Raw genomic sequence first — 12,012 nt, 5'->3', positions numbered from 1 at the left:
GTCTTTGGTGGAGCTAAAGAATTTCAGTTCATCCAAAGTTAATGATAGTGCTAAGAGTTAAGAAGGTAATGGGGTCTTTGCCTCAGCTTCTATATTTGAAAAATAGAAATGAGTTAAAATTTTCACTGTATGTTGGGAGGAGACTTGTACTTACTGCTCAAAGAGAACAAAAACTAAGTTTTCTGGAATCTGAAGCAAGTGAGAGAAATTATATATTTAGTGTCTGCTGAAGGAGAGATTGTGTCATAATTATCTCCTCAGTATGCTACGGCAAAGTATTTAAATCTTCGGGAACAGACAGAAAGAGCATGTTTGATCTTTCTGCAAGAAGACATGGAACTGTGGAATAAAATCAAGATACTTGTAGTTGGGAGTAGATCTTTTATGTGGTATTTGATCATTTGTGTTACATTTGTGAGAAATGTAATCTTCAATAAATTTGTGAAGCATTATTTTATGTGATGTCGGTTTATTGATAAAAATGGAATAATTGGGCTTCCCTGGTGGCACAGTGGTTGAGAGTCCGCCTGCCGATGCAGGGGACACGGGTTCATGCCCTGGTCCGGGAAGATCCTACATGCCATGGGGCGGCTGGGCCCGTGAGCCATGGCTGCTGAGCCTGCGCGTCCGGAGCCTGTGCTCCACGATGGGAGAGGCCACAACAGTGAGAGGCCCGCGTACCGCAAAAAAAAAAAAAAAAAAAAAAAAGTTGGTGTCTTCTGTGTCTATCCTTGGTTTTCTTTTCTTTTCATTTTATAACTTCTTTCTAGTCTACTTTATCCTATACCATAGGTTCAGGTCTCAGCTATATACTAATGAGTTCCAAATCTATATTTCCATCCTAATCCTCTTTCCTGAGCCCAATTCATCTACATGCCATTATGGACACATCAAAGTCAATAAGGACATTATGCTTCCCCTTTTGTATTCTTTCTCAGTAAATGGCACTACCATCCACTGTCTTAACCAAGCAGAAAGTTTGGACTCATCAGTAAGTCCTCTTCCCTTTTCTTCATTTCCATGTCTAGTCAGTCATCAACCCTTATTGATTCAGTTCTCTAAATACTTCTTAATTCTTTATACTTGTCCATTTATTTCCATCCTACAGCTACCACCCTAACTAGGGCTAGCAACATCTCACATAAACGACTGCAGTAGCTCTTGAACTGTCCTCCTCTCCTGCAGTCTTGCTCCCATCGAGCCCATTCTTCATGCTGTAGCTGGAGTGTTTTATTAAATCAAACATGATTCCCAAGGATACTGCTTCTCTACTCAAATATTTTCAATGAGTTTCCATCGTCTTCAGGATAGGGTGAATATTCCTTAACATGTCATTCAGAGCCTTCCCTGACTTGGATCCAGTGCATATTTCCAGACTGATCTCTGTTCATCCTTCCAGTCACCCTTAGCCATTAGCCATGTTGAATTTTTTTCAGTTGTTTAATGAGATCTTGTTTTTCTTGCCTTCAGGCCTTTCCATACACCATTCCCTTTGTCTGAGGTGTTTCCCCCTCCTCTTCTTTGCTAGTAGATTCTTATTCAACCTTCAGATTTTAGCTTAAATACAAATTCCTTGGGAGTTTTGCCTGAATTTCAGATTAGATTCACCCCCACTGCTCTATGCTCCTGTAACCCCCTGTTCCAGTTTCCTAGAGCTGCCATAACAATGTACGACAAACCGAGTGACTTAAAACAACAGAAATTTATTTTCTCACAGTTCTGGAGGCTAGAAGTCCAAAATCAAGATGTCAGCAGGGCCATGCTCTCTCTAGACTCTGGGTAGAAACCTTCCTGGCCTCTTCCTAGCTTCTGGAAGTGGCCAGCATAGTTGGCATTCCTTGGCTTGTAGCCGCATCGCTCTAATCTCTGTCTCTGTCATCACATGGCCTTCTCCCTGTGTCTCTGTGTTCATATGGCACTTTCCTTTTCTTACAAGGATACCAATCATATTGGATTAGGGCCCACCTTCATGACCTCAACTTAACTTGATTGCATCTGCAAAGACTCTATTTCCAACTAAGGTGGCATTCACAGGTACTGGGGGTTAGAACTTCAATATATCTTTTTGGGGGACAGAGTTCAACCCAGAAGACTCCCCCATAATTTCCTTTTCACAGTACTCATCACTCCATACTGTAATTATTCAATGTTCACCTTCCCACGTAGACCATCCTTCCCTTTTTCATTGGATCCCCATTGTTTGAGATAATAGAGAGCACTTCTTGAAAGAATGACTGTGAGCTAAGCAGCAACGTTGTGGGCTGAAGAATGGAGAAGCAGGTCAACCAAGAAATCGATATTGGAAATTTCCAAGTTAAAATAAACAGCAGGATTCAATCACAAGCTGGGGATAGATACAGAGTGGGCAGAGGTGTGGGGAAGGTACGGAGCAGGGTCAACTCAAGCACAAATTTTACAGGAGCAGAATTACTCTTTGCAATTTGCTGCCTGTCTTTTGTGTGGGGTTTGCCAGCTTCCTGGGCAGGGGACAGAGCCCTAAATTTCTGGATTTTTTTCTCCAGAGCTGCTGAAATGTTTTTCTATGTCCTCACATATCTCTTAGTCTAAAGGGTGTGATTATGTTCATACAATCTGGGTTCCTGAAAACAAATTTTACAATTCACAGGGAAGATAACAGAACACAAAGAATGTACACAATATTTATGAATGTACTGTTATGTTTCTCTAGCATTTATTTATTGCCTTTTCCTGGAAAGAGAAGCTTGTATGTATGATTCAGCGGCTGATTATTCATACACTTGGGTCCCCAAGTGCATGAATCCCAGCTCACAAATACTTTAGCTTTCAATTTACTACCTGAAACAAATCACAATCAAAGTTTTATAGTACATGATGTGAGATCTTTCAACTTAGTAATTTTAAAAACACTTTTATTAAGGTGCTGGTAGAAACCGATGCAATCGATTAAAACAAGTTAAAATATTTTCTGTGCTTACTGTGTGTATAATTTCTTTTACTTTCACATTAGAATTGATCAAAACAAGAGTCATGGTGATAGTCCAGCTGTTTATTGGTTGTAATGGAGTATCTTTTTGTGATTTACCATGGGACACAGGGATTTGGGGATCTAATTGTGGAAGGGAGAGATGGGAATATAAATAAACAAACGAATAGATAAAATATAATTTGAGGGAAAATTTTGAGAACTACCGGTTTAGTTTATTAGATCTACTGGCCTAAGGTTCTCTGAGATAATTCTAATACATACATGCCTGCTTACATAAGTACACATATGTGATTATATTTAAATTATTTATAATTTATTTAAAAGTGCTTTCAGGGTAAGTTTAGAGCAGTGGTTCTCAAGCAGGGACAGTCTTCCTCCAGTGGGACATTTGGTAGTGTCTGGAGATATTGTCAGTTGCCACATGGGTGGGGAGGAAGGGATGAGTGAGGATGCTACTGGCATCTAGTGTAAAGGTCCAGGACGCTGCTAAACATCCTCCAATGCACAGGACAGCCCCCCACTACAAAGGGTTCCTGAGCTCAAAGTGCCAATGGTGCTGAGGGTGAGAAACCCTGGTTTAGAGGATAAACATTTAGCTGATATAAAAAGGAATTTCCTATTTATTTTTCTCAATTCCCCCCCTTTTTTCCATTTTAATTCTACCACCCTCCAACAACAGAAGAGAGGGAGCAAATAACCTCATTTACTGACTTTCAGTCCCTGGTTCCAGTTCTTTTTGAGACCTGACTGTGTCTCCTACCATTGAGTTTTATGAGACATTCTTATATTTTTTCTTTCACTTGAATTTAATTCATTGAGTTCTGTTGATAGTAAGAAAACAGTCCCTAAGAAAAAGAAGGTAATGTTAATACCAAAGAGTTTGAAAGTAGAGATATACAATGCAATGTCAAGTGTGTATGTGTGTGTATGTATGTGTGTATATATATATATCTCATAATAGCCTATTAAAGTTTGTCCTACATTCTGTGGTACACCTTGAAATATGTTTATTCATGATTAGAATTGAAAGAGGTGATAATGTATGTGAAATTAAAATGGTGAATATTATATAATCATAAAACTATAAGGATAAAAGGAGAACTGAGATAATCAAGTCATCTTATGTTCCCCAACTATTTCTTGTGGTGGGGAACTATGCCATTATTATACAGTACAGCACCTGGATAAGAAATATTATTAAATATTAAACATTTAAAATTTAATACAGAATTTGGTTTCTTCTTTGCTTTTAAAAGTTTCCTAGCAGCAGTTATTTCTCAAGTGTTAGACTCTCCATTGGGGTAAGAAGTTGGAACTTCTAAGATAATTTGTTGAATAGGCTGTATTAAACAAATATTTATTGAATGCCTCTTTCGATTGGAGCACATAGTCTTCAGCCCATCTAGTGTTTAATAGGTTAGGCCACAGGAATTTCTTTCTAGATAAATGGAAAACTCAGGAGAAAGCAAAGTCAGGGAGAACAAGTGTAAATTGCGAGCTTGTGAGGAGCAAATTCAGGTCAGACTCTATTTGGGTCGAGACAATCTCTTCACTTCCTGTTCAGACAGTGGCGTAAATCTCTGACCTTGAAATCCAAGGCTCCCAGAAAAGCTAAGACTTTCATAAGCTCTAGAAAAGAACCCTAATTTGCAGGATGAGACAATGGAAGCAATGGTTCAGACCAGCTCCAAAGGGTAGCTGTGCTCTCTCTCAATAAGAAATCAGCTGGAAATGCACCTCAGGTAAATACAGCCAAAATACAGAGTACAAAATACAACACCGTGACGAGCAAAATAAAAGAACCATGTGAGTCATGCATGGTAACACAGATGTAAACATGCTATTTAGAATACTAAGGAAAATTATGAAGTGCAATTTATTAAGATCTTTATTGTAGGATAGCTTATTTACTGTAGAGTAGAATTCTATTCCCAGTTTTGGCTGTAATCATGTAGCTAAGTGAGGATTGGGAATAGATATCAGAAGGCCTTTCTTGAAGTGTACTTTCAAAACTCTAAAGAAAAAAATGTGGTAGTAAATGATCACATGAGATCAATATGAGTACAAAACTCATCAACTAGGATGTATATAAAACAATGTAAATAAAAATTTGTAAATTAGCCTGAATTTTATCTTTAAGCTTCTATATATGTAACTAGACTTTACCGTTTAAAATGGCCTTTTGCTGTTTTTACTTACATTACCGTTAAACATCTTGAAATAATTCCAAGTATTTTAAAGCACTTGTCTGAGAATGTAAGGCATCTGGAATAACAGAGCTAATTCCCCGTAAGATTTCTCAGAGAATAAATTTGTGGCTGCATATTTTGAATACACAGAGCCGTTAAGCCAATTTTGTGCATGGGCACTTATATGACCAAAGCGCAAGGCTTGTCAGACTAATTTTCAAAGCAAAGTTAACTATCACTACTAAACTCTACACAGCAATTAAAAAAAAAAATCCTTTGGTAATTTAACGGCAATATTTTGAGGGGAAACTTTTACTTTTTATATTTTTTTCATCACGCCACGTGGCTTGTGGGATCTTAGTTCCCCGACCAGGGACTGACCCCATGCCCTCAGCAGTGAAAGCGCAGAGTCCTAACCACTGGATCTCCAGGGAACTCCCTCTACACAGCAATTTTTGAAACCTGATACTTATCTATCCCAAAGGATAGATATCTAACTTCCTTCCATATAAATAATTGCCTCCCTTTCATCCCCAAACAAAATATACACTTAAAAACAAGGCAAGACAAAATAAAACCACAGAAGCCCTTCTGTTGTATTTCTGCTTAATTCACATTTTGTCCTAAATGTTCCTTACTGAATCCTTTTAGTCACCTCCACATATTTCTCTGAACTTACATGCATCAATCATTAGCTGTCAGTCTAAAGACACGGAACCAAACTAAAATATGAAACCAAAATGAAGTTAGAAGTAAAAATAATTAATCTAAATGATATTTCTTTGGCCCCAAGTATGATAAACTTGCTACATTTGTTTAGAAAACTGGTAATAAAAATCACTATTTAATAACAAACAGAGGCCCAGAACATCGCAATAAGTTAAAAAATATTTGCTAAGAGGCGCAGCAGCAGGCAGGTGCGCACCATTTGGTTTCGGTCATGATCTATTCCTGGAATTTACCAAGAAGAGATGACTCACCTTGGAAATTCTTTGATGAACTTAACAGGTCTCAAATCTCTACATCTCTCACGAAACTCCTTGGTTAGTCTAGAGGGCATCGAGGATCTGACTCTCCGGAGAGCCTCAACCTCTGCTCTCAGCGCATCTCCTCCGCGGTGGAAGTTTCCGCCTCTGCTCCTTGACTTCCGGCTGAACCCCGCGGTGAAGAGCGACTCTGACTCCCGCCTCTTCGTCGTGCGCATGCGCCCGGGGATAGGCTGCGCGGGAGCGAGGCGCGGGGCGGGGCTTGGTGCTGGACTACCGCCCTGTGAGCGGGGAGCGAGCAGTAAGCGTCCTGGCTGCATTTTGCTTCGATGAGGAATCAATGGCCTCAAAGCAGAGCTTCCCAGCAGTTTTCAGCGTCGAAAGACCGCGCCACTCCAGAGCCAAGTGCACTGCCCCCTCGGCCAAGAAGTGCTCGGTCATGGACGCGGATGACGAAGCGGTCCTGAACCTCATTGCCAAGTGCAAGCGGGACTTGAGCAACCCTCCTGGGAGCGCGAGCTCCAGCTGGAAGGAGCGAGAGGCCGGCTTCCAGAGCTCCCAAGAATCGCAGCCCCTGTCGAGTCCTCAGGCGGTGCAGCACCAGTGTGGGGACTCCCGCTGGCAGGACCCCGAGAAGAAGAGGAGCGGGCGTGCGTGCTGGTGGGGGGGCGTTTGTGCAGAGCCGGGGCTGCAGGACAGCGAGGTGGCGAGCGTCCCCCGCTCCCGCCCCCCCAGCACTTCACCCCTCCCTCAGCCTGCACAGACCTTGAGGGCGCAGTCCCTTCTTTGGAGTCGAATTTGTCGACCCAAAAGGTGTTACATCCCTTGCCCGCTCCCAAAAAAGTACAGGATGCCAGGCGGGAGGTTCCGGGCGCCTTCAGACTAGTAGTGTCTGAGCTGCCTGAAGGAGGGTCTGAGCAGGAGGAATGGTTCGGAGGGCTGGAGTGAGGCGCCCTGGCCCACGGTGGAGCTCGTTGGAGCCTGAGAGCAGAGGCCCCCCCCACCCTGGTGTGAGCGAGGTGTGTCCCAACCTGCACCCGGCTGCGCCGCCCGCCCGTGAAGAAGGCCGCCCTGGAGGTGAGGCTCCTGGCAGCTCTCCTCGACCTGGTGGGCAGGTGCTGGAGTGGCTGCCGGTCCCTGCACAGCGACGAAGTGTTCCTCGCCCAGGCAAGACACGTGTTGTCATCTGTTCAAGAATTTACAGCCAATCCAACGCCCAGGTTGCCAGTGGAGAAAACTGGACCCAGAGGGGTTAAAAGACCTATTTAAGGCCACATAGTAACTTAATGGCCAAGCAGGCTCTGGAAGCTGGTCTCCTAATTCCTAATTCAAAACGTTCTGGTTTATCAGAGTTTATCAAATCATTGGCTCGTTTTCTAGTCCTAACTGTCCAGTTTCCTCATCCCTCTCTTCCCATGGAGTTGTTATATCACTTAGGGCAAAGGGCAGCAAACTATAGGCCACCTGCCAAATCCAGCCCACACGTGTTTTGTAAATAAAGCTTTATTGGAACACAGCCAACCACCACCTCCCACCCACCCATCCCCAAATCTACAGCCACTCAGGACTGTTCAACAGCTGTGAATGAAGAAATTCGCTACCTGACTCTGGAAAAGAAGTCTTTGCGCAGTCACCTTGCTGAGCTACAGCAGCAGTATGGCGTGATGATGAGTGAGGTGGTATAGGAACTCGCCGACACTGGGAAGAAGATGGATTGCCCGAGGCAGCATCTGGAAAGGCCTCTGGAGGACAGCGGGAGCTGGAAGTCTCTTCTGTTCAGCATGAAGAAAGAAGCGAGAAATGCCGACACTCCAGCTGCTGAACTTGCAGATTACTGGACTTCAGACAAGCGTGAAGAGCCTCTCTGGCAAGATGGTGGAACTAAAGCAGCCTCTGGAGCACCACAGGATCCGGGAGCTCGCCCAGCTGCTGCAGGAGAGCCACACGTTTGCAAGCCAGGCCTGGGCAGCGACTGATGGGTGACACCATGCCGCAGCCCCACAGACGCCCCCAGAGTTCCTGGTGAGTGTGGTTCTGAGTCAGAGCACCTGTGACATCAGCACTACTTGTCCCATCACACTGACAAGGTGATGACCTCATCATTCCCTAACAGTAAGAAAACAGTGCAACAATAGATCGCATCTATATATACATTTATTTCCCTTTCCCCCCAAAACTTAGTGCGAACTAGTAGCGTATGATCCCTTTCAAGTTTGAGTTATGTGCGTTTCCTTTGTTGTTTGGCTTGGTTTGGGGAACAGAGAGAGAGTTAACAAAAGCATCTCCAAGTGCAGGGCGAGCACCTCCCGGGACTGCCTGGGGCCACCACTGGTGGCACTCTCCACATGCCTGTGGACAAAGGCCACACACCTGAGCCAGGGGATTTCAGAGCGTTCAGTAAATCAGTGCAGGGAAGCTATTCAGGGTCAGAGTTCTAAGGACATTCTAGCCTCGTGGTGACGTCACACTACAGCTGAGTTGTCAACCTGTGCCGTATGGAACAAGTGACGATGATGTCCCCACCTGGGGGGGCGAGAAGGTTGGGGTGTGCCAGCTTGTGCAGGAACGCCGCAGGGAGAAGAGAGACCACTGCGTCCTCCGGGCAGGGCCAGCACCAGCAGCCTTCCCTGTAAAGGACCAGGCGGTGACTGTTTCAGGTTTTGGGGCCATGGTGTCTGTCACCCATCTTCTCCCCACCACCAACGTAGCTGCAAAAGCAGCCACAGACGATGAGAAGGGCATGGTGGGACCATGTGCCATTACAACTTTGTTCATGACAGCCACTGACCGAGCAGGCCCAGGGCTTGGGTGTGTGAGCCTCTGTCCACTTGGCACTTCAGAGGGACACCTCAGCATGCCCTGAGCTCTCAGCCACTGGACGGGGGCTTGGAGCAGCACAGACAGGAAGTGATGCTCTTCCTGACTGTAATTTTCTTCCACCTCAAACCTTAAGACTGAGGATATTCAAGATTTTAAAATACTTCAGTATAAATATAGATCTCTTCTTATAATACTTTAAACTTAAATAATTTGAACTTCAATTTTGGTGAACTGACCACTGCCTAGTTGCTTATCCTATAGCGTTAAATACTGATAGAATAAGTATCGTGCTGTGAAAAAAAATTGTTTAGAAACAGTTGGACATAGAAAAAATTTTAAACTGAAACTAGTAATTTAAATGACCATATTTAACATACAGAAACATTACTACAGATTTTGATAGCATTAAATAATCATATCTATTCCAGGACTATATGGAAATGTTAACATTTCTACAGCCAGACTCTGCAGTTAAAGGAAAACATAATTCTGAGATATATTTCCACCCAAAAAATGTTTCTAATATTCAATTCAAAAAGAGGTGCCAACAACTAAGAAGGTGAATGTTTTCACCCTCCTGAACAGATATTGTTATATGAACATCCTATCTTATCTACCTGAGAGACTAGCATGTCCAGAGTAAATGATTCATTTTACTTACAGTACATCAGGATTAAAATGTTTACACTGAACACCTGGAATATTTACTAAAATTAATCTTATTAAGGTAAAACTTAAAAAATTACTCTGGAACATTTTCATTTCTTACACTCAACAAACATTAAATTATCAAAGAAAAGATTCAGCTGACATCTTCAAAGATTTTAGCAGGTTTAACAAATTTCTATTCTGCCACATACTGATAGCAGTAGGCATATTTCTTGACATCATTCAATCTCCTTTAAAAAGTTAATTGATTAGAGACATAATTTGTAAAGCAAGGTAACCAAATTACAGAGTTCTAACTAATATTGGCTTTGCAGAATTTCTTAAGAAGAGATTCACAAGGCATACACAAAAGCATACGGCTCCTTATTGTTTACTCATTTTACTAATTTTACCTAAAACTAGGACTGATAATTAGCTAGCCTGCACTGTTATGTCAGTCAGCATTCATTCTGATTGATTGGAATTATGTGGTCCAAGTGATTAAACATCCCTGTCCCAAGTAAATAAACAACACATACCACTAGCTTGGTTTAGATGTGGTTTTGCCTAAACATTGAAAGTTCTTTCAAAACCTTTTTATTTCAAGTATTCTAGAATTTCTCAGTTACTTTAAAGATAAAGGTTATATTAACTTAAATAGTAATTTGTCAGACCATAATCCCACTCGTTCAAGTTCAGAATATTATTTGGTGATTCTTACTCAGTAGCCCTTTTTTTTTTCGTATATACTGCAATTTTATTTCAATTGTACAAAGTTAGTGTGTAGGAAATTTAAATGAAACAGTAAGGTAAAAATAGCAGAGAACCAAAAAATCTAAAAAGGAAGTACACCTAAAGCATGAGAATTCAACATTCATTAGTATTTCATCTTCAGGGGTTTTTTGGTAATATTTATTTATTTATTTATTTGGCTGTGCCACGTCTTAGTTGCGGCATGCGGGATCTTTAGTTGCGACATGAGGGATCTAGTTCCCTGACCAGGGATCGAACCCGGGCCCCCCCAAGCATTGGGAGCTTGAAGTCTTAGCCACTGGACCACCAAGGAAGTCCCTCATCTTTAGGTTTGATTGACACTTGATGCTTGCAAATTTTGAAACAAACTTTAAGATCTCAGCAGCCCTTTTAAATGATCTGCCTGGTATGGGTTGATTTAAAACGTTTGGTAAAAAGCAATTGATTATCCATATTCTTCAAAGATCGTAATGGACTATTGGCTTCCCTTTTGTTTGAATTTAATCATGTTTTCAGTCAATTAACTGTGAAGTGTCTTCAACTTAACAGAAATATAATTGGTTCAATTGTCAATTATGTTAGACTTAAAAAAAGCTAATTCCAAATATGAGATCATATTGCAAGCTGTTTGTAACATGCTGTTTTCCTCCGAAATTTTTATTTTATTTATTTATTTAAATTTATTTATTTACTTTATTTATTTTTGGCTGCGTTGGCTCTTCGTTGCTGCGCGGGCTTTCTCTAGTGGCGGTGAATGGGGCTACTCTTCGTTGCAGTATGCGGGCTTCTCATTGCAGTGGCTTCTCTTGTTGCGGAGCACGGGCTCTAGGCTCATGAGCTTCAGTAGTTGTGGCACGTGGGCTCAGTAGTTGTGGCTTGCGGGCTCTAGAGCACAGGCTCAGTAGTTGTGGTGCACGGGCTTAGTTGCTCCACGGCATATGGGATCTTCCCGGACCAGGGCTCGAACCCGTGTCCCCTGCTTTGGCAGGTGGATTCTTATCCACTGTGCCACCAGGGAAGCCCCCAAATTTTTATTTTAAATAATAATTTACAGGATCTCAATATTGAAGAAACTTGCTTTGAAAAGCTGACCTAAAATAAATAGATGGCCAGTTATTTCTCCAGCAAAAATGGGTTTATTTGGGATCAGCAGAGAATTGTAATTTGGGGTCTGTGACCATGGTGAGTCACGTGCAAGTCCCAGCAGAGTGAAGAATGGAGAACTCTTATCAAGGGGAAAGGAAGTTGGAAGGGCTGGAGTAAATAAAGAGTCCATGGGTTTTCATTGGTTGAGTTATTGCCAAGAAACAAGAGGAGTCTTTTTCCTGTTGGGCTCTGGTATCATTGCAAAGTATGAGAGTTCTCTCTTCTAGTCTCTAATTCAATTTAATTGAGGTTTCTGTTTATTCACTTTTTACAGAAATTATTTAGGATAGTAATGATCTTTGTAGTAACCAAAACATCTAGTCAAATGAGGCAACAGTGGAAAGAGCCAAAAGACATGGGCCTGGTCGCATTTGCTAGCCAATGTAATTCTTTGGTTTTATTTAAGTATTATTATTAATATTAAGTGTTTTGAAATATTCTGGGCCAGAAATGTAACTATTTCCATGGTAGGATTTTTATACTTATATTTATCTCACACTTG

At 41.9% G+C, this 12,012-nt stretch overlaps 1 pseudogene across 1 annotated transcript; it reads left to right on the top strand.

Annotated features, from left to right (window-relative positions):
• Positions 1 to 6,104: 6,104 nt before the first annotated feature.
• On the top strand, positions 6,105 to 8,126 carry LOC309798715 (centrosomal protein of 72 kDa-like; annotated as a pseudogene). Its single transcript has 4 exons — positions 6,105 to 6,846; positions 6,957 to 7,072; positions 7,163 to 7,394; positions 7,829 to 8,126. The product of its transcript is annotated as a centrosomal protein of 72 kDa-like (transcript).
• Positions 8,127 to 12,012: the final 3,886 nt, after the last annotated feature.

This window comes from Mesoplodon mirus, assembly GCF_964341445.2.
Source record: "Mesoplodon mirus genome assembly, chromosome: 2".
NCBI lineage: Eukaryota > Metazoa > Chordata > Mammalia > Artiodactyla > Ziphiidae > Mesoplodon > Mesoplodon mirus.
Note: the sequence above shows the minus strand (reverse complement) of the source record. Positions and strands in the feature narration are given on the sequence as shown.